The 25,213-nt window shown below is 40.3% G+C and overlaps 1 protein-coding gene across 3 annotated transcripts in view; it reads left to right on the plus strand.

Annotated features, from left to right (window-relative positions):
* The first annotated feature begins 21,437 nt into the window (after positions 1 to 21,437).
* Positions 21,438 to 25,213, plus strand: part of IL6ST (interleukin 6 cytokine family signal transducer) — a 35,154-nt gene continuing 31,378 nt past the window's right edge. Inside the window, exon 1 of one of the 3 annotated variants that reach the window (XM_052670418.1) lies at positions 21,438 to 21,543. The gene's annotated coding sequence lies outside the window, so the exon portion shown is untranslated. Of the gene's footprint in view, positions 21,544 to 22,076; positions 22,205 to 24,989; positions 25,013 to 25,213 lie in introns of those variants that run through there. The other 2 variants (XM_052670419.1, XM_052670417.1) reach the window with 2 other exon arrangements.

Raw genomic sequence — 25,213 nt, forward strand, 5'->3', positions numbered from 1 at the left:
AGAATGTTGTTTCTGTTGGTTGCTATGCCTAAACAAGTGTATTATGTAAGACAATCAAGTAGACTTTTCCACTTCAAATATTCTTCAAGGAAAAAAAAAATCCATCAGCTGCCTGCAGCTGAGATGTGTCAGAAATCTGTGTCAAAATGTTCTCCTTATTTAGGGTCTTCAAATAAATGCTGCCACAGGTGTGAACTACTTCCTTTCAAGAAATCTACCAACAATCTCTACCCAACAGTTAGTCTGAGAAACCAACTCTGAAGCTATTTTTAAATACATTTTCATAACAGAAATGATAGCTCAGCTCAGAAAGACTTTTCAGAGAGGAAAGCACCCCAGTGACCTTTTTGATTTGGCAGTCGTCTGGACTTCTTCAAGAGCCTGACTTCTCAAGATAACTCCTTTTTTTTTGGTTATGTTTATGGGAAGTCCTTGACAGTAGTCAGCACTGATCCTCCAGCTGTTCAAATGTTATACACGTGGCCAGATGATCAGTATTAACTCTTAAATGCCATCAACACAAAATAACGAGAGGCTTAATAACCCTTCATAATTATACTTTATGGACTCTCAAAACAAGATCAAATGTCATAACATCAATTGGCTGTAATTATTTCCAGTACATCCTGGTATGGGGTACCATCTCAAAGTAATGGCATAAATATGTCCAGACATTGTTTTTAAAACAATCAGTCACTCATTTTAAAACTGATTACCCAATCACACTGGGAAAGTCCTCTAGATTGCGTAGTTTTGTCTGTATAGTGAGTAAGAAAATGGTGAATAAGAATACTTGATGTTTTGATTGTTGTTGTTTGATTTTTTTGCTGGTTTATTAGTTGGGTTCAGTATTTTTTTTGGTTGTGTTGCTGTTTTTCTGTTAGTTTTCAGTTGGTTGGTTTGGTTTGGGGTGGTTTCTGGTAAAGAAGTGTGAGCTGTGTGTTAAAATTCTAAAACAAAACCAGCTACTTCAGATCATGGAATAATAGAATCATTAAGGTTGAAAAAGAACTCTAAAATCATCCTGTCCAACCATTAATCTATCACCACCATGCCCACTAAATTCTGTCTCTCAGAGGCACATCTACACATCTCTTGGACATCTCCAGGGACAATTACTCCAGCATCTCCCAGTACCACACAACTTTTTCTGAGAAGAAGTTTTTCCTAATATCCAACATGAACCTGCCCTGGCTGAACTTCAAGGCCATTATTTCTTGTCATATCACTGTTACCTGGAAGAAAAGGCCGACCTCCACCTTGCTACAATCTCTTTTCAGGTAGTCGTAGAGAGTAATAACCTCTTCCCTGAGCCTTCTCTTCTCCAGACTAAACAATCCGTGTTCCCTCAGATACTCCTTATTGTTCCAGTCCCTCTACCAGCTTTGTTGCCCTTCTCAGGACACGCCCCAGGGTCTCCATGTTTTTTTTGTAATGAGGAGCCCAGAATTGAACGCAGTACTTGAGGTGCATCCTTATCAATGCTGATTACAGGCAATCGTTTAGCTGGTCCTACTGGCTACACTATTTCTGGAGTAAGGATACAAGTCAGAATGCCATTGGCCTTCTTGACCACCTGAGTACACTGCTGGCTCATGTTCAGACAGCTGTTGACCAACACCCCCCAGATCCATTTCCTCTGTGCAGCTTTTCATGCTCTCTTCCCCAGGCAGTGATGCATGGGGTTGTTATGACAGAAGTGAAGGACCTACATTTGGCCTCTGCCCAGTAAATCCTCAGATCCCTCTGAGGCAGACCAAGTCCCAGCTTGGTATCATCTGCAAACTTACTGAGGGTGGACTCAACTCCCTCATTCAGATCATCGAAGATATAAAACAGGACAGGTCCCATTACTGACCCCTGGAGAACACCACACGTGACCAGTGACCAGCTTGATTTAACTCTATTCACCACCACTCTCTGGATCTGGCAGTCCAGAGAGTTTTTTATCCAGCAAAGAGTGTACCTATCCAAGCCAAGACTGCCAGCTTCCCAAGGAGAATATTGTTGGAGACGGTGTCAAAGGCTTTGCTGAAGCCTGAGCAGATTACATGTACAGCCTTTTCCTCATCCACCAGGCGGGTCACCTGCCCATAGATTATTGGTCTAGCAGGACCTGCCTTTCATGAACCTATGATTGCTAGGCCTGATCTCCTGATTGTCCTGCATATGCTGTGTGATAACACTCAAGATGATCTGCTCCACAACCTTCCCTGAAACTGAGGTCAGGCTGACCAACCTGTAGTTCTTTGGATTCTCTTTCTGACCCTTCCCATTGAAGGCATACATTGGCAAGCCTCTAGCTTTCTGGGACCTCTCCAGTTGACCAAGACTGGTGATAAAGAATGTACCACTTCAGGCCTGTTTTGTACTCTGAAAATGTTGTTTTCTCTATGAAGATAGCATTTTGATTACACTTACTCCAATAAATTTTTCAGTGCATTTGTAATATAAATGCTTTTTAAACTCATCTTTTAGAATTTGCTTCCTGAGGCTTACACTTACCACTCCCACCCTTTTCAAAATTCAAAATGGAATTAGTGGTGCCTAGTTCAGCACAACAGAACAGCATAGCAACAAAATGGAAATAAAGATGATGATGTGTTGAGCTCTGAGTACCCATGTGGAGAGACAGCAGCATTGTGAAAAGGAACAGAGAAACTAGGGAACAACTGCAAGGTAGTATATTTCCAAGGTGAGGCTGTGTGTTTTTCAGCTACACCAAAAGATTCAAAGAGATCTGCACGGTAGTTGTGTAAGTAACTATTGTCATTGAAACTAGCGAATAAATAAAAATATTATATTCACTAGAAGTGAGTATATAGGATGGTCTCTAACTTTATCTAATTTTTTTCCAAGAATATATACAAGGTTGTGCTTCTGCATGCAAAGAAACAGCCAACGTAACATTCCAGCTTCAACATTCAAAAATGTTGAGGGGAACCTGCATTCCAGGCAGAGCCAGATAATTTTATTCTTTCTCTTTACTAGAGTCACGATTACAGTGAGTCTTCATTTTCTTGTGGATTTCAGGCCACTTTCTTCACATCACCAATTCTTCAGGTTTCCTTGCTCTTATTTTTAGTAACTCTGTAGGGAAACTGAGCCTTACTGCTCAGTGCTTGTGGTTAAGCATTCTGAGATATGTTCTCCTTTGTTTCAGTTCTTTCCTCCATAAAGATCTCTCTTACTTCTGTATTTTCTACAAATGAAATTTAAAGTCCCTACTTACAACTGTTCATACTGGCCAGCGCAGCAAAGCTGGCTGAGTTACTACCTCAGGAATGTGGTCTGTATATTTGTGAACAGTTAAGACTCATACAGCTGTGTCATATAGTGACAGACTGTGTTGACAGTTTTGACTTTTTCTGGCAATACTTATCCAATTTAAATAGTCTTTAGTAAGATTTTAAGACAACTGCCTAAAATAAGTTTCTGAGAGAGTGGAATGTCACAGAGCAGCAGGGCATATGACACTAACTTCTGTTGGGATTTGCGAAAAAAAAAGAAACTCTGTAGGGTTGTGCTATAGCTTAAACAGCAAAACAAAACAAAACAAGACTGAATTCCATTATGTAAAACATTCTTTCACTTTGCCGTCAGCAAAACTGGAAATACAGCTTGTGGCAGAAGTCAGTTGCATCAGACTGCAACCATCCTCTCCCATGCTGCAGGCAAATCTTTTGCTATTCATTCATGTTCCATTAGACTCTAATTGAACTAAAGCCCATCTGTTATATGTGAGATGTGACTACTTATTAAGTTGTATGTAATTAATTTAGTTATACCAAAGTAGCACCTGGAATTGCAATGAAGACTTAAATCTCATGCTTGCTGCAGTGATAATACATTAGAAGAAATAGATCCTGCAAACTCTAAATTTAGAATTGAAATAAGCAAATTACACACAGAATAAAAAATGTAACAGCAGCATTGAAATGAAACAATTTAGTTAAAATCATACAGCAAAGATATCTGGTTTGGTTTCTTGACTTAGCCATGCATTTTGTTAGAATCTTTCTGAAACTTAAAATATAATGTCTACTTGCAATTTGTAATTGAAAATTGTGTTATTTCTTGCCAACATCCCCTATTTTTGGTCACTATGGTAATCAAAATAGCTCCCAAGAAAATGTAGATTACAGACTAGTGGAAAATGTTTTTCTCTTTTACCTCCTCGTTTCAGCTCCATAGCTATAAAAGAAAAATATGAAATTTTGGGCTGACAGTCCAGTATGCACTGTCTTACTCTGGAGAAAGAGGAAAGAAGGCCAAGCCACCTATTTCTGGTATCCATGAATTAGAAAGAACATTTGTTCATGGCATGTAATAAAAATTACTCATTTCTCCATACAACTATGGTACAGAAATCACAAAGATCATTAACTTTATTCCGACTGCATTTTCTTTTGTGATATCTCAGAGACAACATTCAGAAATGAAATCATTGGTTCCTTTAAATGATACTGTGATGAAACCATTCAAACGAAAGATCTGCATTCTCTTTCTTTTACCTATGGTTGTAGCACTCTCTTTTACTTCTAATGTAGACTGAAACCCTTTGTATCATCTTGGCAATTTAACAAGGTCTTCCGAATAAGACTGAAGCCCTTTCTACTTGATTTTTATTCTCATTTTATTCTGAATGTAGGAATTTATCAGTATTTTGTATACATTGCACGTATTTCCAAATGAAGTACTATGCATGAAGTCTCTATTAACACAGATCCATATAATTCTTGTAATGCCAATCAGCCCCTTTTAGCAGTCACTGTAAATGGGGCTACATTTTAGCAGTGGATAAAATATAACCATCATATAAGCATAATTCCTTAGGCTTTCCCTAAGTATTAGCTATTTTTACATTACTGGTTACAGCCCATGTTTCCTCCAAATATGTCAGCAATGTACATAAACTAAGAAACCAGTAACTTTCCTCATACAACACAGCTTCTATCTAGCCACCTTCTTGCAATAGTTACACGCTCAGTCTTTCAAGGGATTTTTTAACAGAGCGCTCTTTAATCCTGCTGCAGATTTCTGACCCCTGGCATAATTCCCATCACTCTTTCTAGAAGCCACGTGTTTAAACATAATCACTAAAACAAAAGACTGCATTTGGTGTACCGCAGACATAGTAAGGCCAATTGAAAACTACAGTTGTTTGAATTCTTGCACAGGGGAACTGTGAAATCATTGCAGGGGCACACCGGGCCAATCGGAGCTGACTTTCACAAGTTCCAGTCAATTATGAAAAAGCATTTGTAGAGCTCCTGGGATGCTGTGTTTTGACAGAAAACCATACCACCAATTAGGGAGCAAGCTCTTCAGAACCTATCTTTTTAATGTCACAACAGCCTCCAGATACATTTAACATAATTTTTTTATTATTATTTTTTTTTAGTACTATAAAATGTCTTAAGCATTTTTCTAAATATTTACCTTAGAACTTTAGAATTCTAAAACACCTTTTAAAACATTTCCTGTCCTCCTAAGGTAAAAAGATATAGATTTGATTTTGTTTTTCAGTAGGAGATATGTTTATTGCAGAGACAGTGCAAAACAAATCAGAGTCAGTTCTTCATAGAAGAGATCTCATTATCACGTCTTTGGGTTACGCTGTAATAATCATAAGGATCCTTCTATTCTTCTTCAGTTGGGGTTTCTGTGATTCCAACTGAGTCCAATAGGCTTTCCAGTGGCACAAGAAGAGTCTGAAATACATCTACATATCATCTGTGACCTTTTATTTTTTCAAATAGAACTGTCCTAACAATAATTATACGCTTTTCAGTTTATTTCCAGATGACATTAAGTCAATCAGACCTTGGATTTAACTCTAATCTCTACATATCTAAGAAATCTATTTCTCTATGATATTAGGAAGATGAGACAAAATTTTAATCAACAGTTTCATCATTAGTTCCCTTGAAGTTGCATCACTTATTTTCAGTATTCAGAATTCATTTATAGTACTGCTCATGTAAGTTGCAACTTTTATAGCTTGTGATTTAGCTAGTAACTATTTAATGTGTCCAAATGATTGATTAAATATTTTACATCAAGCTTTAAGCAAATGTTCAGATGCTTTGAGGCATTTAGGAGATGATGCCTGCAGTCTTTTCAGCTTTATGCAGACCTAAGGAACTTTGCTCTTCTAATGACTAGATGTAATAGTGCAAAGAAAGAGGTTTCTCTGCCCATTTATCTCTATATAGCAGCTGACCTGAAACGCTTGCAGGAACTGAAATGAAGGACGAAGGTATGAGTACCCAAGGAGGTGGATATGTAGTAACCACTGGAGTTTTTTGTGTTGGTGCAGCTAGTCTGTGATTCTTCATTAATATATGGTCAGGTCGTAACCTTTTTTTCTTTCCTCTTCTTTTTATTCTTCTTTTGAAGAGTACTGTTTTTCCGCAGCTATCAGAGAGTGAAGAAGAAACTCCTTACTTTTACATGAGAGATACATTTGCAGCAAGGTTTACATACGTGTATTAGATGAAAGCATTTCAAAAAGTGGAAATGCAATAATCAGCATGAATAAGCTTAGAAAGATTTATGCAGAAAATGAAAAGAGAAAGGCAAATAAGGTTTTCACCAAATATTTCTCCTCCTCTTTAGGAAACTCTAACTTGTATCTGAACAATATCTCCTATGTAGTGCAAGTGTTTGTATTAAATATTTTAAAAACAAAAACAAAAGCATATATAGTGTGCGCTATTCTTTGTTTTTTGTTTGTTTTTGTTTTTAAAGGGGTTGTCTGTCACATGGCTTGAGGCTTGCGACCAGCTAAAAAGTGTGGCAGCTGCTTAGTAACTATTTGAGGTGAACTTAGACAGAGGTACTTTCATATACAAAAATTCATCCCTCCATTTTCAAACCAGTAAAACAGGCAAGACGCCAGGAGCTACAGGCTATGAGCATGTCTGTAAAGGGAGAATTCACCTGCCAAATCATGAGCTCCCTAAGGACTGTACAACCTTCCACACCAACTCCTCCAGCACACAGTCCTAAACAGCTTCAGCCTGTGTTGCAAACCAGAACCATGATCTATTCCCGGGGTCCCTCCTTGGACTTTGTTCTATGCTTGAGCTTATGCTGCATGCCTGCAAAACAGTTGTCTATCTATACAGCTAGCATATTGCCTCTCTTACCACAGATTTAAAAGAGTCAGAAACCCTTGTGAAGGATTTCTTAACTACACTGATTTCAGTGTATTCAGAACTGATATCATATATGATCTGGGTGAATTAGTTGAATAAAAAAATAATATCTAAAAAAATAAAATACAACTGGGAGGTCAGTCTTGCTTCTAAAATATAGTAATTTGGCTGCTGAGAACATTCATTAAAATAATGTCACCTAGATAAAACTTGAAAATGGGCCACAGAAAATATAGGAGCAGTTTTTCTTTTTCTTGACCTTACATGGTAATAATGAAGTACAACTATTATCAGCCAGCCCCCATAACAGCAAGCTACTTCAGTGTCATATATTTAACTCAACTAAAAACAAAGCACCTACTGCTCACACAGCACAGCTCCAGTAAGATAATATGCTCTTAAAAATCTTGTCTTTACTCATTTCATAACAGTGCTCCTCAGCCTTCCAGGTATAACAATTAATGTACCTAGAATAAAAGTCTGATGCATTGTACCAGTGTGAAATCCTGATGATGTATATAGCTAAAAGACATAGTGAGTCTTATTAATGTAAAACTCTAAGTTCCCGTAGCACACAAATGTGGCATTCTTCCAAACCAGGAGGAAAAAAAGGGATAACACTGTTTTGTTTTCCTTTTCCAACAATTCTTGTTGTCCTGAAGTTAAGCACTCTTTTCTTCTTCCTGGGACAGTTATTTGTTTTCTAAATTGTCAGACATGGTTAACATGGTTTTCATGAATGCAGAGGTGTAAGAGGTAGTGGAAGAGACTTGGTATACTTCAGCCGAAAATAGCACTGCAGACTATACTTCTGCTTTTACAGCACAGATGAAATGAAACAGGGTAGATGAAAAATAATGGTATCTAAGAGATCTCTAGCATCATCACAAAGCCCAGCCACCAAAGAAACCCATTATGAAACATACTATTCCAGTGGTATCTTGTTCCATTATAGCCCCCAAAAAAAGAAATCAACATTGTTTGGAAATGTGCTGAATATGAGGAAAATGAAACATTCCTCCCCATCTGCTGGAAATACTCTAAAGTAAATAAGGATGCTAAGTACTGGGCAGAAATACTGGAAGTAATTTTTTAAAATAACAAAAAAGCAGACGCCAATGGAGGCCCCTAGTCATCCCGCTAGGTTTAGCCCTGGAAGGAAATTATAGTTTGGGAAACTAGACCTACAGACAGCTGCCAGATCGTTAATCACGCTTAGTGGAGAACACAAAAGGCTTTGCTTGATGATAAGTCTTAGCGAAATAACAGATGTCCCCAGAAAAAAAAAAAAAAAAAAGAAAAAAAAAAAAAAAAGGAAAAAGAAAAGAAAATTTTACAGATTTTTAAAGTTCTGGAGCCAGTAATTTCATACAATCTGGCTCACAAAGTAAAATCCTTCATTTAAATGCATGTCCGATCCCACTTACATACTATTGTGTATTTGCAGGAAAAGACTTGTATCTAAAGATGCTAGTACAGGATTTGTCTCCACCATGCTACCAGTGTAGCATGAGCAGTATTACAGTAAGATGACAAAACTATCAACTGTCATTCTTGTGTCATTCCTAGCTGCTGAGCTAGGAAGCCCTTCCCATAATAGTGTTGGGCAGCATGATATTAGAAGGACAACCTACTGTGGTCCTCTCAGATCTTTACATACTTTATGGGAGTAGGTAAATATTACCATTGGCAAGAAAAATTCAAATAAATTAACTCAGAAACATAACACATTATTAATAATTAGACATGTGACAGAATCACTATGTTCTCAGTGACTTTTCAATAGTCACTTGTAGCCCTTTTCAGAAAACGTACTTGCTGTTATCTCTGGTTTTATTTTTAGCACTATGGTTTGACTCAAATAGGAAGTAGATTTGCTGTGTTTCCTTTCTTTTCAAGCCATGTGAATGTCAGTCAACCAAGCAGAAAGCATCCTGTCCTTGTTTTCTTCTTTTTCTATTTTACTTCACAATTATATCGGAGCTTCCTGTCCTAAAGAACTTGACACCAGAGGTATCATCTATGTTTCAACAACACTGACATATTTGAAAAATCAATGGTAACTGAAAAAGCACTGACTGTAAAAAAGGCTGAAAATATAGGAGGTCTCTGTTACTGCGACATTTTTTTAAAATTCTGGTTAACTCTCACTCAGTTGGGTAGCCTGTTTTTGGAAAACTGAAGATGAAAACTTTCAAAAGACAATGGGAAATACTTCTGAAATCAGTATTTGCTTCAGGAGAGAGTCAGGATGGGTGTTACAAAAACATTACTTACCAGAGGGTAGCCCTGGAACAGGCTGCCCAGGGCAGTGGTCATGGCCCAGAGCTGCCAGAGTTCAAGGAGCACTTTGGACAATGCTCTCAGGCACTGGGTCTGGATTTTGGCTGGTGCTGTATAAAGTCAGGAGTTGGATCGACAATTTCTGTGGGTCCTTTCGAGGATATTCTGTGATCCTATGATTCTAAGACAATTCTTCTGACAATTTGTTTTCCAGTAGATTGTTACAAACTCATGGTACTGATTATTTTGTTTCCACATGAACAAGAGGGGTTAGTAGAAGTGAACAGAATTATGAAGAATTTTATAATTGCAGTTTAATCCAATTATTAAATAACTCAATATCAAATACATATTAACTTAAATTGAAATTAGAATTAATATAAACTTATGTTTACTTTTCTAACAGGGGATGAAAATCTAATTCCTCAGACATCTTCACTGTACAAGGTTCATAGGAAATGCTTATTAGCTTTATTGGTCTATAATTTTATTTGAAAGTTCCATTTTACAGTTTGGGAACCAAATCAGCTAGTTTAGTTTAGCATCTTTAGTATGATGAAAAAATTATATGTTTCTTCAAAATAATGTCAAGATAACTTTATGCTATTTCCAATAAGAACACCAACAATGTACTGGTTGCACTGATTCTGACTAGGTTTGAGGGGAAAAAAAACCAGTCATAATATTATTACCAATAGAACTCATTTTTCTTCAGAGTAAACTTTGAGGCTACTAAATATGTCAAGTTACATTCCTTTTCTCAAGAAAAGCATAACTGATTAATGAGCAGGCAAAAAGTTGCTTCCTGAACAGACTGGCAAAGAACCTTCTTAGAGTACAGCATATACTCACAAGTGATATTAAAAAAGTATAGCCATTACCACTGCAGAGCTATCAAGCTTACAATGTATGAGTTAATAAGCCTAATTTTGATGTGGATCCAGCTTTGGATAATTAACTTCTTCCTGCCTGCAAAATTCCCCTACATAGTCGGCTGAATATAATTTAAAGCTTTACATTATTAAACAATTGTTACATTCATCCCAGACATTGCTGAAATCAGTCATCAGTAAAGAGGACTTCTCATGAAGATGAATGAAACTAAACCCCTTCTGTCTTCATTCTTTTTTCTTTTTTTTTTTCTTTTTTTTTTTTTTTTCTTTTTTTTTTTAAGACTGCGGACAAAGAATTACTGCTTACAGGAAAGAGAACTGTGTTAACATTGAAAATAGTTTCCTCTCATCCCTCAGACACAAGGGTCAGCAACTTAACAAGGCTTATATGTCAGATTGTGTGCATTTTTCTTTTCTACATCAGTGGCTGAACTTGCTGGAAAGAACTCAGCTGATGCCAGGAACTGCTGCCTTGCAAGCTGTAAGATCCTGTCATCATATCATCAATAGCTTGTCTGTACGAGAGATACTTGTTTCTGGCTGCCACAAAATCGTAATGCTGGAGGCAGTAGGGCCTGAGCTCCCTCCCCTCTCTGCCACACCTAATCTTGTTTTAAGTGCTACAGTTGTCAGCTTTGCACGCAAAAAGAGATGCAAGGGCAGCAGCTTGCAAACACACATGCCTCTACTTTCCTGGTCATATCTGCTCCTAGATTACATGCTGTGATGTCAGTCCACTTTACCAAATCTACCTCCTGACACCAAGACATGCACCAAGTAAAACCAGAAAGAAAAGTCAAGGGAAGGAGGAAATATAGTAGAGCAAATAATAAAGAGAAAAACAAAAAAAGAAGAAGAAAAAAAGGAAGACGGGGCAGGAAAAGGAGAGCCTGATACCTACACACTGCACTATACTGCAGAAGAACAGAGATAGCAACTTTAGGTTATTCTCAAGAATGCTGAAGGTTCTAAGAAACCTAAAGCTGCAAATAAACTGCAAATCAAATTTACACCATAATTTACATATCTGTGGTTCTCTCAAAGGTCTGGGAGAGGTTCACAATAGCTAAGTATTCATAAGCATTTCTAAAATACATTTATTCAAACTGCTATGGACTGCATATAAGCATACTGTAATTGTGAAAACGTTGACACCTGTTGGATAAATTGTAATTGGTGACTGAATTACTCTTATTCATACTGATTATGAAACATATAAAAAAAATTCAAGCAATACTATAAAATCACAGATGTGCAGGTATTGGAAGGAACCTCTGGGCATCACCTAGTCCAACATCCCACTAAAGCAGATTCCTTCAGTAGATTGCACAGGAAAGTATCCCAGTTGTTCTTGAAATATTTCCAGAGAAGGAGACTCCATAGCTTCTCTGGGCAGCTTGTTCCAGTGCTCTGTCACCCTCACAGTTAGGAAGTTCTTTCTTGTGTTTGTTGTAAAGTATAACTTTGGAGCAAACACTAGCACACTTTCCTGTAAGTTTCTGTTTCTGTTCGGAACAGGCATTAAAAGTATTAGAAAGCAGCAAATGAGGGCTACAAAGATGGTGAAGAGTCTAGAGAGATCTTTTTAAAGTAGGTACTTGCAGATGAACAGGAGCAGCCTATGTGTCTCAAAGACATATCAATACTGAATCTCATCTAGAATATGTGCATATCTTCAAGATTGACATGGTCTCCCCCAGCTTACAGAGCATATTTCAGTCAGCATTTATACACTGAATGAGAAGTAGTCCCAATTACAGAAGAAAGGCAAAAGAAAAATGACAGAAAATACCATTTTTACATTTCTGCCAGAAATGACAGGAGAGTGAGAAAGAAAGGAGTAGACAATTATATTGTTTTTATGTTCTTTACTGTAAAGGAAAGTTAGTCTACTATTAGCATGACAATTTGGTTTGCATGTTACATTTCTAACTGTGAACATTTGTCTGTCATTTTCTTTGATCGTTTCTTTGATTATGCTAGAAAGCCTGTATCTTTCCATATGTTATAGTGCAGCAAGACCATGAGCTTCTGGGATATCAGCTTTCTTATGCCTTATTCCACTACAATTTTTAATCGCTAAGTTCTGACTGCAAAGCATTTGATACTGCAGATGGTGAGATGAGACCTAAAGGAATTCTCTGCAACTTTAGATTTTCAGCAGAATTGAGTGAAAAATCACGTCTTGCTGTATGTATGAATGATAGTATAAATAAGATACATAAATATTAGCTTTCTTGCTATAAAGACACTTTAAAAGCAGTTATTCTGGAGGACTGATTCTGCACAAGTTCTGGCTATAATAGCTATATTTAAACTAATGAGAACAGAGAAAATATGAAAGTAAGATTGACAATGGAAGAGAAAAAGCATGCACCAGAAGGTAATTGGAAAAGATAATAGTAAATGCTAAGCAATAATGGTAAAGTAGAGGAAAGAGAACATAGATCAGGGAGACTGGAAATGTGAAATACAAAGTAGATCTTCAAAGGCAATGAATCATGTGGGGCAAAAATGTTTACCACTTGACTTTGTACCAGATATACAGTTGTGGTATGAGTTGGTTAATACAAATCATTACTGTTTCTTCTGTTTTCCAGAGAATGCATAAGTTTCCTAGGTATCTAAACATATAATTCACTCTAGATAATAAATGATTTAAGACCAAAGCTGATGCAAGCTATACCACAGTCTAGTATGTCTTAACAATGGGAAATCATTACTGAAAGCTTATTCTCCTTTCATTCTATTGTTTATCTCATTTTATACACAATCTTTTTGTACTACAATCTCATGTACAAATTTCTATACTCCTTCTTGTATTTTTTATTTATACATTCATATGCACCCAGTGTGCTAAATTTTGTTACAATTTCTTCAGTTGTTCCTGGTCTCTATTTTTACCATTCTTTCCATTTCTCAATCATACAAGATTCCTAGTGAGAATGCTTTTTTTTTTTTTTTGTGGTGACATTTCTCTCTTTAAAATGCTCACAGCTGAATATACTTTTCTACATGCAGACTTATTTGTTCTGAATAACGTCAATGAATGAATGAGGGATTCTCTTATACAGAATTTAGCTTTGGTTTTATGGATGAGAATGTATTTCCCCATGATGCCTACATCATTTTTCTTGTAGTGACAGTCTCCAGCCCTTTGTGTTTTAAAACTGCTCAAGTAGAAAACTTCTAGCACAAAGCTGTCAAGACCCCTTTTTCAATATGCATCACTTTAAAGCAATTTACTGTATATCATTGCTGATAGCTGTTTTCCTGGAAATCAAGTGCTATCTCACTGTATCGATTTATGTCTACAGTATGTATAGCAGGGGAAAAGTAGAATTTGTTAGTAGTTTTCACCTCTGTAATCTCCGTATTCACTGTAATATCAGAAAGCCAACCTTTTTAACCATAACAGTAGCTCAATACATGCACGGCATGCCACAACAGAAAAGGTCTTTAGAAGCTGGGTGTTACCCTGATGTGTGAATTCACAGGAAGCAGGTTTAAGGTTGTCAAAGTAAGTCAAGCTGAACTATTTTCTACTGCATTCAGGTTTTTAAAGCACAGTTATCTTGCTAAGCACTTTCCAGCGAGACAGAACCTCAAACAGCATGACTAACAGTTATGAAACAGAGCAGCTTGAAGTACAAGATTGTTGTTTGTTATAACATCTTCTCTTTGTGTATGGGAACATATATGGCAGGAATCTTGCATACCTGATACCTCATTCTATTTTAAATAGGGCAGTTTTTTTCTAATGTTGTGTTGTTTTATGATCCTGCTCTCTCTATACAAATTAAGAACTATGCCTTGCATTTGGAAAAAGGATGAAAAGGCAGTGTTATCTCTTTGTGCTTAGTCATTCCATTACCTAGGACCAGCTCTCACACAGACTAGTTTTAAGTTCTTTGCAGAGAGAGTGGTGAGGTTCTGGAACAGGCTGCCCAGAGAGGTTGTGGATGCCCCATCCCTAGAGGTGTTCAAGGCCAGATTGGATGGGGCTCTAGGCAGCCTGGTCTGGTATTAAATGGGGAGGTTGGTGGCCCTGCATGTGGCAGGGGGTTGGAGATTCGTGATCTTTGAAGTCCCTTCCAACCCTGGCCATTCTGTGATTCTGCGATTCTGTGATAGTTGTAGTCTCAGCATGGCAAGCTCCACTACGCAACAGAGAAACCAAAATGCAGAGCTCAGCTGTCCCTGCTCCATTTTGAAGTTGAGGGCCGCAAGCAAGAGCTCCACTTGAAATTCTATGCCTTGCAATGCAATTGCCGTAAAATCTGAAGAGGTATTTCATGTGATTTTGTTCTGCACTAACTGGAAAATTGTTATAGGAACAAAACACAAGGAAGGTGTTAATAACCATTATTAGTCACTATTAGTTTGACTAGGATTATTTCCTTGCTCACTGGAAATGAATGAAAAGGGTCACATTTTAAGAATTCATTATTAGAAGGAATCCAAAATTACATCAACCTAACACAGAGTGACTGTGAAGAAACATCCTACAGCAAAGCAGACTCAACTCTGGCCTTGAGTTTAGAACAACTTTTTCTATTGCTATTATTACATCTGCCAGCCCATATTTAGGCTCAGTTTACTGTCCTTCACACATGATCTTATCTTGTTCAAATATTAAGCTACTCAGCAAAGACTGACCTATGTTTTCTGGAATAGTCCAACTTCTTGTTGGACTCATAAACATCTCATAAACATCTTTGTGGCCACATAGGAAAGATAATCCCAGTCCTTCTTAGCACATCACCCTCCTTTCTGCTATTTCTAGTTGGGCCCTCTTGCCCAATTTCCAAGAGTTCTGCCCTAAGCATTTGTTCAAGGACACATCTACACTTTAGGCTGTGTATGCAGAATCACAAAGATTTACAAATACAAATACAAAGATTTTTTTCGTAGTTGCCAAAAGCATTTTAAATTCACAGGCAGCATAAGTGCAGTATGTCCTAACACCTTCATGGAACCATTTGAGTTCATCTCAGCTACAAGTCTGAGTCAGCATTTCCGCATGGTGAACTGCAATTTCACTGTATTTCTCATTCTAACTTAAGAATTTCCTCTGTTTGCAGAATTTCAGTTTTTTCCGCATTTTATCTCCTCTGCTGTTTCGTTGCTTGTTTTGATTTAAAAGACTTTTCCTTTTTTTCTCCCCTCACTTTTGGCCAAGTTTCTCCAGCAAAGGTAAGATCCCAGTTTTTTTGATTGTTCAACTCACTGTCTTTTGGGGAAGAAAAAAAAAAAGAAGAAGAAAAAAAAACCACTACTTAGCAGCATATTCCATTAGTTAAAACTTCCAGTCTAGGTATAAAATATCAGCTTTATAATTTCCACCCCAGAAAAAAAGAAGCTGATTTCTTGGTTTAGTACTGGTCTATCATATGTGCCATTATTTTTATTCTTGTGGGCTATAACCAATCTTCTTTCTAATCCATATGCCCTGCTGTAACTTCATGATGATGTCATTCCTCTTCTTGAGAATCAAGGAGTAATCACAACAAAAATATTGTATCAAGCTCATTCCAACAGGAAATCTCTTGACAACTTCATCACTTGTATAGGTGTCAGCTATTATCATTTCCAACTTCTTCCAATGATTACAAGACCTTTCCTGAATTGCTGGGGCCTGTTTAGAGTTCTGTGTGTCCTAATTAAATTTGTAAGACCTTGTTCTAAGACCCATTTTTAGTAACCGACTATCTACAAGGGTACTAAAGAAGAGGACCAACTCATTCATCACGGCAAACCCAGTGGCCACACCATGCTGCTTGGTGCAAAAAGTGTTACCCAGTATCAAGGGGACTTGCTTTTGCCTAGGTTGTTTGTATTTCATTGGTTTCAACTGAGGCTGCTTGACTCAGTGAACTTTTATCCCATCCTCACAAAGACTGCAAACATCTTATCATTCTAGGGAACAAACAGCATTCTCTAATCTCTCTTAAAAGCAAGTAATGAATTACTAAGTCTGTTTTCTGCTGCCACTCAGCAGCTCATGTAAGTTATGAGGCTGGGAAATGCTGCGACCCTCACTAAATCATTTCTAATAGTTACGTCACCCACTTAGCCTTGCTGCTGCCTCAGAGCTTATATCTTCCTTTCTTCTTCAGGGGACTTTACCACGACTTCATGGCCAAAAGAACAATGCCTTCAGCACCAGAGTACTTCTTTACTGGCCACTTAGGTCAAAGGACTGGTCCTTTTCACTCTTGGAGGAAAAAGTGACATTTCTTACTGCCAAATAATGTCAGAATGCAGAGATATGTCTTAGGCATAAGGATCCTGAAAACTGTAAATTTGCAAGTTCAAATTCAGGACAGTAACAGAAGCTGAAATAACACCATCACTTCAGTAAGAGGTTTGGATGTGTCATTGAACCCCCCAGATGAATAGTTATATACAGTGATTCAACCATCTCACAGAAAATGTCTCTGACTTGTCTTGGGTCAGAACATCACCACTGTCTCATTGTTTAATGTCTCCACGACTAAAAATCTTCCCCAAAATCCTGGTGCTGGCAGTGTCTCATTTCTAACAAAACCACAGGCATCCTGGACTGAGAAGTCTTTTCACACCCCAGATGGGAGGCTTGATGTCATTACACCAAGGTAACTCTAGATTTCAGAAAGATCTTTTCCTGTAACACATCTGCTGTGGGATTCAGTAGATTTTGCATCAACTGCACACCTTGTCACAACCTGCCACAAAATGGCTGAAATGATCCATTATAAAAGGTACAAGTTTGTTCCTAGGCAGTCTCTACAGCATCTCTAAAAATTTCTCTATTCTCACAATCAAGCAGCACCTAGAAATTTTTGCCAGTCCCTAGTGTTCCTCATGTGGTATTGCCCATCTCCATAGAACAAATCATCCTAGATGAGACGTAAAGGCATGTGTGAGATGAGGTACTCCAAGACAGCCAGTATGGCTTCACCAAGGGCAGATCGTGCCTAATCGATCTGGTGGCCTATTACGGAGTGATGACATCAGTGAACAAAGAAAGAACAACTGATGTCATCTACTTGGACTTGTGCAAGGCTTCTGACAAGGTCCCACACCACATCCTTATCTCTAAATTGGAGAGGTATTTGCACCTGGTATGTGTTTAATGATGTTCTAAAAACAGTCCTATTCTTTGTGTGTTGTAGATAGCACAGTCTATACAATTTAAAAGGACATAGTCCAGACAATTTACTTCATATTCCAGGTTAGAGGATTCCTTGCAAGATTACTCTTCCTAAGTACCATATTGTTTACACACTTTGGGCCCAGCGTATAAGATCACACTTTTAAGTTTTATCTCCACCAACAAGGTTCAAAATGAAGCATTTATTACTGGAGAAGATGGTGACAGAAAACTAGAAATCACTGCAACATGAACAAACTGCCTGTTAGATTAAAAACATAAGTTTCATAAGAATAATAACAAAACTTCACTCACTGAATGATGTAACAGAATTGCCCACAACATTCGGTCCTGCCTGCAAAAGAAGGAAAATATTACTAGAAATCACATCTAGGAGTGATGGTAAACATTTAGGGAAAATATAAGTTACAAATTTTAATTTCACTTATTTCCACTTTGTCCTGGTTTCAGCTGGGACAAAGTTGATTTTCTTCATAATATCTGGTACTTAGGTTTTAGGAGAAAAACAGTATTGATAATACACTAGTGTTGTAGTAGTTGCTGAGCAGCGCTGCACAGAACCGAGGACATTTCAGCTTCTTACACTGCCCTGCCAGTGAATAACTGGAGGGGCGCAAGGAGCTGGACAGAACCAGGACAGAAACATATTCCGTACTATGTGGCATCATGCAAAAACCTCAGAACTGCAGGGAGCTGGCTGGGAGGATCTGCTGCTGTTTAACAACAGGTTCAGCTTCGGTTGATGGGTGGTGATCAATTCCATTGTGCATCACTTGTTTTGTAGAGAGACATTTATGTGTATATCTTTTTATCATTACTTTTATTCCTCTCTTCCTTTTTGTTATTATTATTTTTTATCTCAACCTACAAGTTCTACTTTTTTCCCTCAATTCTCTGTCCTGTCTCCCAGAGAAGTGGGGTGGGGTGAGCAAATGGTTGTCTGATGCTGAGCTGCTGCTGGGTTTAAACCCCACACATTTGCAACATCGATGGCAAACCAGTTATTTGGAGTAGCATAAGCAAGACAAACAGCAGTCCTGACAAAAAAATCACAGGACTGACAAGGCAAAAACTGATCAACAGAAGCCATCAAGACTGTCTTCAGGACATCTTTCAGGACAGCAGCTGCACCATCAACAGTGACACAGTTGCTGTTAGGGCTGATCGAAAACAGAGGACTGACTTGTACCCACTGTGTGACTGTAGAGTCTCCCAGTACACTGAGAGATTGGAGAAGGCTCTGAAGAGAAGATAATATATATATTGGAAAGGATGCTATCACTGCTTTCCCAATCTGCAGGAAATTTTTGTAAAAGCCCAAAAGAGCTCACACAATACAGAATAACACAACTCAATTGTTACTACATTAATCATAGTTTGTGCCAATACAAAAAGTAAAACTGCAAGCAAATTGTTTTATTCTTGTACACAACTTCAGCTGTGCAAAAATCATTTTACACTGATGCCATAAACAGCCTGTGAAACACAAAAATTCTTTCTTATTTAAGGAATCACTACATATGTTGACGCGCCTGATAGAGGAATGGATTTGAAGTGTGAGAGTGTGTTGTTCTAGGAGTTCTGGAAATAAATCAAGAATTGCTTCAGGCTATCAGATTTCGGGATGAGAATGTCACAAGAGGCTTTCCGTTGGCTGGGGGATGTGGGGAGATAGTTCACGCTTGGCAAGACCTATTTACCAGAAGAACCCTAATGATCAGACAGGACACCAAAACAAGAAAGAAAGGAGGGAAAAAAAATTTATTTTTGCTGTTCCTCTCTCAGAAGTCTAGCTTCACTTAAACTTCTGTTGCCAAACACAGACTTCTTTTAAGGATACTGAAGCAGAGATATCCATAAAGATACTCATTTCAACATCCATAAAAATACTAATATGTAATTATACACCATTCTCACATCAACACGAGCACAAACGCACCTGGAACCATAACCTGAAGAGAAACCAGAATGTGACAAATTTTAATGCTGGTACTTTTCTTCTTAGTGAATAAACTGTGAAACGCTGCCTAACTCTCTTCTGTCCTCATGCTTTAAGAATGGTTTAAACATACAAAAGCCTGCTAGGAAAGCCTCCTAAGTGCAGAGATTATAAATGGGAGAAATAGTAACACCACAAGTATTTAAGGTTGCTGGAAAGTGTGCCAGCTGAATATAGGAACATAACTTGTAAGTTTAAACTGCAGGCAAGATAAATACCTATCAGAATTATTCAGTGATTGATAGTTGATTTTGTGATTTTGTCTTGAGGAAAGGGAAACACTAAATAACCTCTGAAAAGCTCTTCCAGCTTTACTTTATGCTATCTATAAAATGTGTAAGTTGCTCTGAAAAGTAATGCCTCCTGTTTATTTCCATGGGAAAAGATACAAAGTACACAATAATACTATTTAGTAGCATACATTCTCAGCTACAAAGCAAAATTTATCAACATAGTAACCACCATTAGCCATGCATTTTTGCAACTTGCATGGCTAACAGCCTGCATGTTGCACTTGTAACAGTCTGCACCAGTGGAAGTGATCCACTGTCACTGAAACACATCGCTCACCACCTCACTATGCTCACATCGACTGGTTGGTCTCCATCAGTGTTCAGCAAGCATCAATGAATGTCAAATGGGTGCCATTTTTTCCATGTGGCAGAATTCAATGACATGCTTTTTCTTCACATGCATTTTATGTCATCCACTGTTTTGCCAGACTGCCCCTCTGCTGCCATCTGTCACATGGCAAAAAAATGTAATGGGATATTGGTGGGAAGGTTCAATCTCTACTGCCATACCACCAACATGCACCTGTGATGCTGCTGGCCAATATAATAAAATAGGAAGCGTTACTTTCAGATCCAGCTTCATACATAACATCCTCAGTTGGTAACAGAGCAACAGCTGAGCATATTAAACAATTTCAGGACGTAAATCAAACACAGAGACTGGAATTAAATGTGTGAGATTATCTCCCACTACCGTTTAGAAAGTTCTCGATCTTTCCCATTAGCAGATCGTGCAAGCCAGTGACTGAAGCAGAATATCAGTCTAGACACCCTGTTCACACACCTGGCCTATCTGCCTACTGCTCTCATGAGGTAACTAGCATGAAGATATACTCATGCTCCACTCAAGGCCATAAGTTGTAACGGAATTACACATTACACAAAAGCCTAACACAAGTGGCAGGAAGCAACTCTGGTGTACACTGTGGACATCCAGTACATTCCCCAATAAAAATAGCCAGAGACGCTTAAAAGGTGCAAGTCTGTGAATGTGGCACTTAGCACGTTTCTTCTTACTTCTGAACCGGAAAATTCAATTTGAAATCAAGAGGGCATTTGACAGTACCTGTGTCCCATGCACCTAAGTTATTTTTTGAGACTTAGTGAATCATGGCACACGAGAAATCACAAAAACCATGCGTATACCCTAGCAGCCCAACACTCCACGAACACCTCTTCTAGGGTTGTCCTGATAACAGCGCTCGGCTAACACGGCTGTCGTCGATAAACCTGCGCTCCGGCCTCCCGCGCTCGCGGGGCAGCTTGCGAAACACCGGAAAACACCGAGAGAGCCGGGAAAAGCTCCCGGACGGAGCAGCGAGGACCGCGCGTCTCAGCCAGCGGCCACCACGCAGGTGGGAGCCGGGGGGCCGGGCGAGGAGCCAGGCACCAGGCGGGGGAAGCGGGAGAAGCGAGAGAAGCGGGGGAAGCGGGGGAAGCGGGGGAAGCGGGGGAAGCAAGCGAGCGGGTGCCGCCATCCGCCGCCCCTCAGGAGCCAGCCGGCCCCGCCGTGCCTCGCGCCCGGCTCCCGGCACGGGCCGCCGCCTTACGGGAAGCTCCGCCCCCCGCCCCTGCCGGAGGCGTCAGCGCCCCGCGCGCCAATGGCGGCGGCCGCCGGGAGGGACGGGCGGTGGGGGCGGGGAGGACGTAGCCGGGCGTAGGGCCTCGCGTGCGGGACGACGGGGTGGCGGCGGCGGCGGCGGGGCCGTTATTTAGAGCTGGCGGCCGGGCGCCGGGAGGCGGTGCCGCACAGCAGGTAAGGCGCGGTGCGGAAGGGGGCTCGTGGCCGCGGGCGGTTCCCTTTTGCTGGTTCGTCCTCACCTCCGTCGCCCCGTTTTTCTGCGGTTTTGGCGGGGGCTCGACGCGCGCGTTCGACGCGCCCCTCCCGGTAGGGGGTGGGGCGGCCATCGGTGGGCCGGTGGGGCGCTCCGGGCCGCGCCGCGCTGCGCCGCGCCAGGGCCGGGCTCCGCTGGCTGAGCCGTGCGACGCGGGCGGGCCTGGTGGGTGGGCGTGCGGCCAAGGCTCTGCGAGGGCGGGAGCGAACACCGCCCCGCGCCGATCGCCGGGCCTTCGTTTGTCCCTGCGGCCCAGCCACCCCCCTGCGGCTTTCCCGGGCCGGAGCCTGCGGTGCGGGCCCCGGGAGGACGCCGCTTCTCGCCGCCGTGGGTTGTAGCCCGGAGGCGCGGAGTGGCTTTACCCGCTGTCGGGCCGGGGGTTGGCTGTGGATCCCGTGTGCAGGGAGTGCCTCGGCAGTACCCCTCCGTCCTGGGCCGGTGCCGTTTGACCGAGCCGTTGGCCTGGCGAGTGGTTTATCTGCGTTTTCCTCCGGTGGTGCGGTGTGCTGGCGATCCTAACGGAGGTGCTGTGCCCCGCTCGTGGCTGTGTCTTTCGAACGTATGTTTTCCAGACTTCCTTAGGTCTGGTGAGATTGAACGTATCAGCGCGCCTCTTCTTTGTCACTGAAATGTGCTTTGCGTTGTAGCACGTACTGGTCTTTCATGTACCTTGTAGTCCAGGATGTAGAAAATTCGTGATCTTGGAAGCAGCATACGTTTTGTTTTACACTGTGCCCAGTGCCGAGAGCATAGGAAGTTCATGATGTGTGGGTGCAGTTGCAGGCTGGGTCCTTTGTGCACATCCGGTGTGTCCCTGAACTCCACCTGTCCTTGTGGTGAGTCTCTGACAGTCTTCCTCAAGAAGACTGTTGTCAGTATTTCCATCTTACAGTTGATGAAATTCAGGCACAAAGGAGAACAGTTTGCCAAATGCACTGGCAGTGAAGAGCAAATAAATTCCAGTCTCATAGTTCTCACCCTTGTTTCAGGCTGACTAGGCGGCTGCCAGCTGGTTGCTGTTTGTTGCTTGTGAGGTATCTCTGACAGAGAAACCAGGTAGAATCCAGTAGAGTTACAGTTTTGTTACTGGTGTTATGTGCTAGAAGAGGGAGAAAAAATAGAGGTCTACAAACGGAAGAGTTCAGACACTTGCTGCAGTTGAGAATGCTTATCCTCTTCATACAACATAAATTTAGTTTTACTTCTCATCCTAAATGTTGTTAATTTCAAAGGAGTAATGATTCATGAAAGGTATCATCTGCTGAAATCAAGTAATTTCTGAATTTGACAAGCTATATTTGTTGGTGTATTGCAACAGGAAAGTGAGAGGAGATGATGCAGCAGGGCATAAGCAATTCAGGAGGTTTCTGGAGTATGCTGGTAACTTCTGTACAAGATGTGGTCTTATGAACCTCATATTCACCAGCAGTTAGAAGTTACTTGGGAATGTGAAGGTCAAAAGCAGCTTTGGCTGCAATGACCACAAGGCTCTAGAGTTCAGGATCCTTGTTGGGTCAGAGAGGAACGTGAAAAGTAATATCCCAAACTATAGGAGGGTAGACTTCAGTCTCGTCAAAGATCTGCTTGGAAAAATAAGAATTGCCCTGGGGTAAAGCTGTGGGGAGTAAGAGGAACCAAGAAAGCTAGTTTATACTGAAGGATCATCTTTTCCAAGTTCAAGAGCAGTGTATTCCCAGAAAGAGGAAGTTAAGCAAAAGTGCTGAGAGGCCTGCATGGATGAGCAAGGAGCTCTTGGCCAAACTCAAATACAAGATGGAATCATAAGGAAGAGTGGAGGCAAGGATGAGGAGTCTGAAAGGAGTACAGATGTTGTTCAAGCATCAGAGGATTAAGTTAAAAAAGCTAAATTTTAAATGGAATTAAATCTAGCCAAGGGATATCACACATATCAGAAAAGGCTTCTGTGAGTGCATTTTTAATTAATTGAAGAGTAGGAACTAAAGAGTGGGCTGTTGCAGACCTTCACTAAGACCTCTGACACTGACTACCATAAGAATCTCATAGACAAGTTGTTGGTGTATGGGTGGACAGTGAAGTGGGTGAAAAACTGTGAGCATCTGGGCCCAGAGAGTGATGGTTAGTGGTTGAAGGTGGAGTGGCAATGACTAGTTGTGTGCACCATACTGTGCATTCCTGTTTTACATGTTGATGATTAGCCATAGTGCACTTTCATTGTATTTGCAGATGATCCAGAATTGAGAGATACTGTCATCCAAGGGGACCTCCATAGGTTGGAAAAGTGAGCTAAAAAGAGCCATTGCATTGCATTTCAACAAGAAATGCTGAGTCTGTACATGGAAGACAGGCAACAGTACCAGCTTGGGGGTCACCAAGCTGGAAAGCAGCCTGGCAGAGGAGAACAGAGGGTCCTGGTGTACACCAGCTTTACCATGAACCAACAGGTTGTGTCACAAAGTAGGATACTAGTACCCTGGGGTGCATTAGATGAAGTGCTGCCAGCAGGTCTAGGAAGGTGATCTTTTTTTTTTTTTTTTTTTCTGCTCAGCAGTAGTGAGGCCTCCTCTGGAGTACTGTTTTGGGCTCCACAGTACAAGAGAGACGTGGACATGCTGAAAAAGGTCAGTAAAGGTGATGAAGGAGCAACAGCATCTCATATGACATTAGTCTGAGAGAGAGCTGGGATTGTTCAGTCTGGAGAAGATTTGAGGGATCTTATCAATGTACCCTCCATGTATTTTTAGATAAAGTGGATAGTACTACCCTTTTCAGTGGTGCCCAGTGCAGGACAGAAGGCAATGGGCACTAACTGGAACACCAGGCAGCAGTTCTGTGCTGTGCAGCTGGTGGAGAACTGGCATAGGTTGCCTGGAGAGATTGTAGTCTTCTCCTAAGGGATCTCTGAAAGCTGCATGCACGTAAGCCTGGGCACAGTGCTCCAGGTGGTCCTGCTTGAGCAGAGAGGATTGGACCAGGTGGACCCAGAGATCCCTTCCAAAATAAACAATAGAGGTTATTCTGTAGTGGAGTATTGGTACCCTCAGTGTGAAGGTACCCCAGTATGAATTTCACAGTATACTATGTGTGTAAGGTTATAGAATCATGGAATGGCTTTGGTTGGAAGGGACCTTAAAAGTCACTCCTTTGCTTGTTATGAAACCTCAACCAGTAGCTCTGATTTGCAATGTAACTTCTATATACAGCTTTCTCGCTCTGCTTACCAGAGATATGTGGATTCTGGGTGAAAGATTAGTGCTTAAAAGTGTAAGCTTGAGTCTTTTTTTTCTAGAAGTTCCTCATAAACAGGAATCAGTTTGCCAGCAGCCTTTGAGCTTCTGTGACCTGGTGATTAGCCTTACTAGACCTAACAACTGATTGTGAAGTCTTGGTGTAACCTGTGCTGCCTGATTTGTAAGTGGAATTCTCTGGCAAGATGATGCCACTTTGCTGTAGTTTCTTTAACTGAAATTGTCATTTGTGTGTCACTTGAACTATAGTTGTCATGTTATTCATTTGAGGATTTTTTCATAACTTACAAGGTTAAAATAGTAAGTTTTTGTATGTTGCTTAGAATAAGTAGAGCCACTCCTTTTGCTTGAATCCCTTATATGT

Source organism: Tympanuchus pallidicinctus, unplaced genomic scaffold, assembly GCF_026119805.1.
Source record: "Tympanuchus pallidicinctus isolate F22 unplaced genomic scaffold, pur_lepc_1.0 scaffold9, whole genome shotgun sequence".
Classification (NCBI taxonomy): domain Eukaryota; kingdom Metazoa; phylum Chordata; class Aves; order Galliformes; family Phasianidae; genus Tympanuchus; species Tympanuchus pallidicinctus.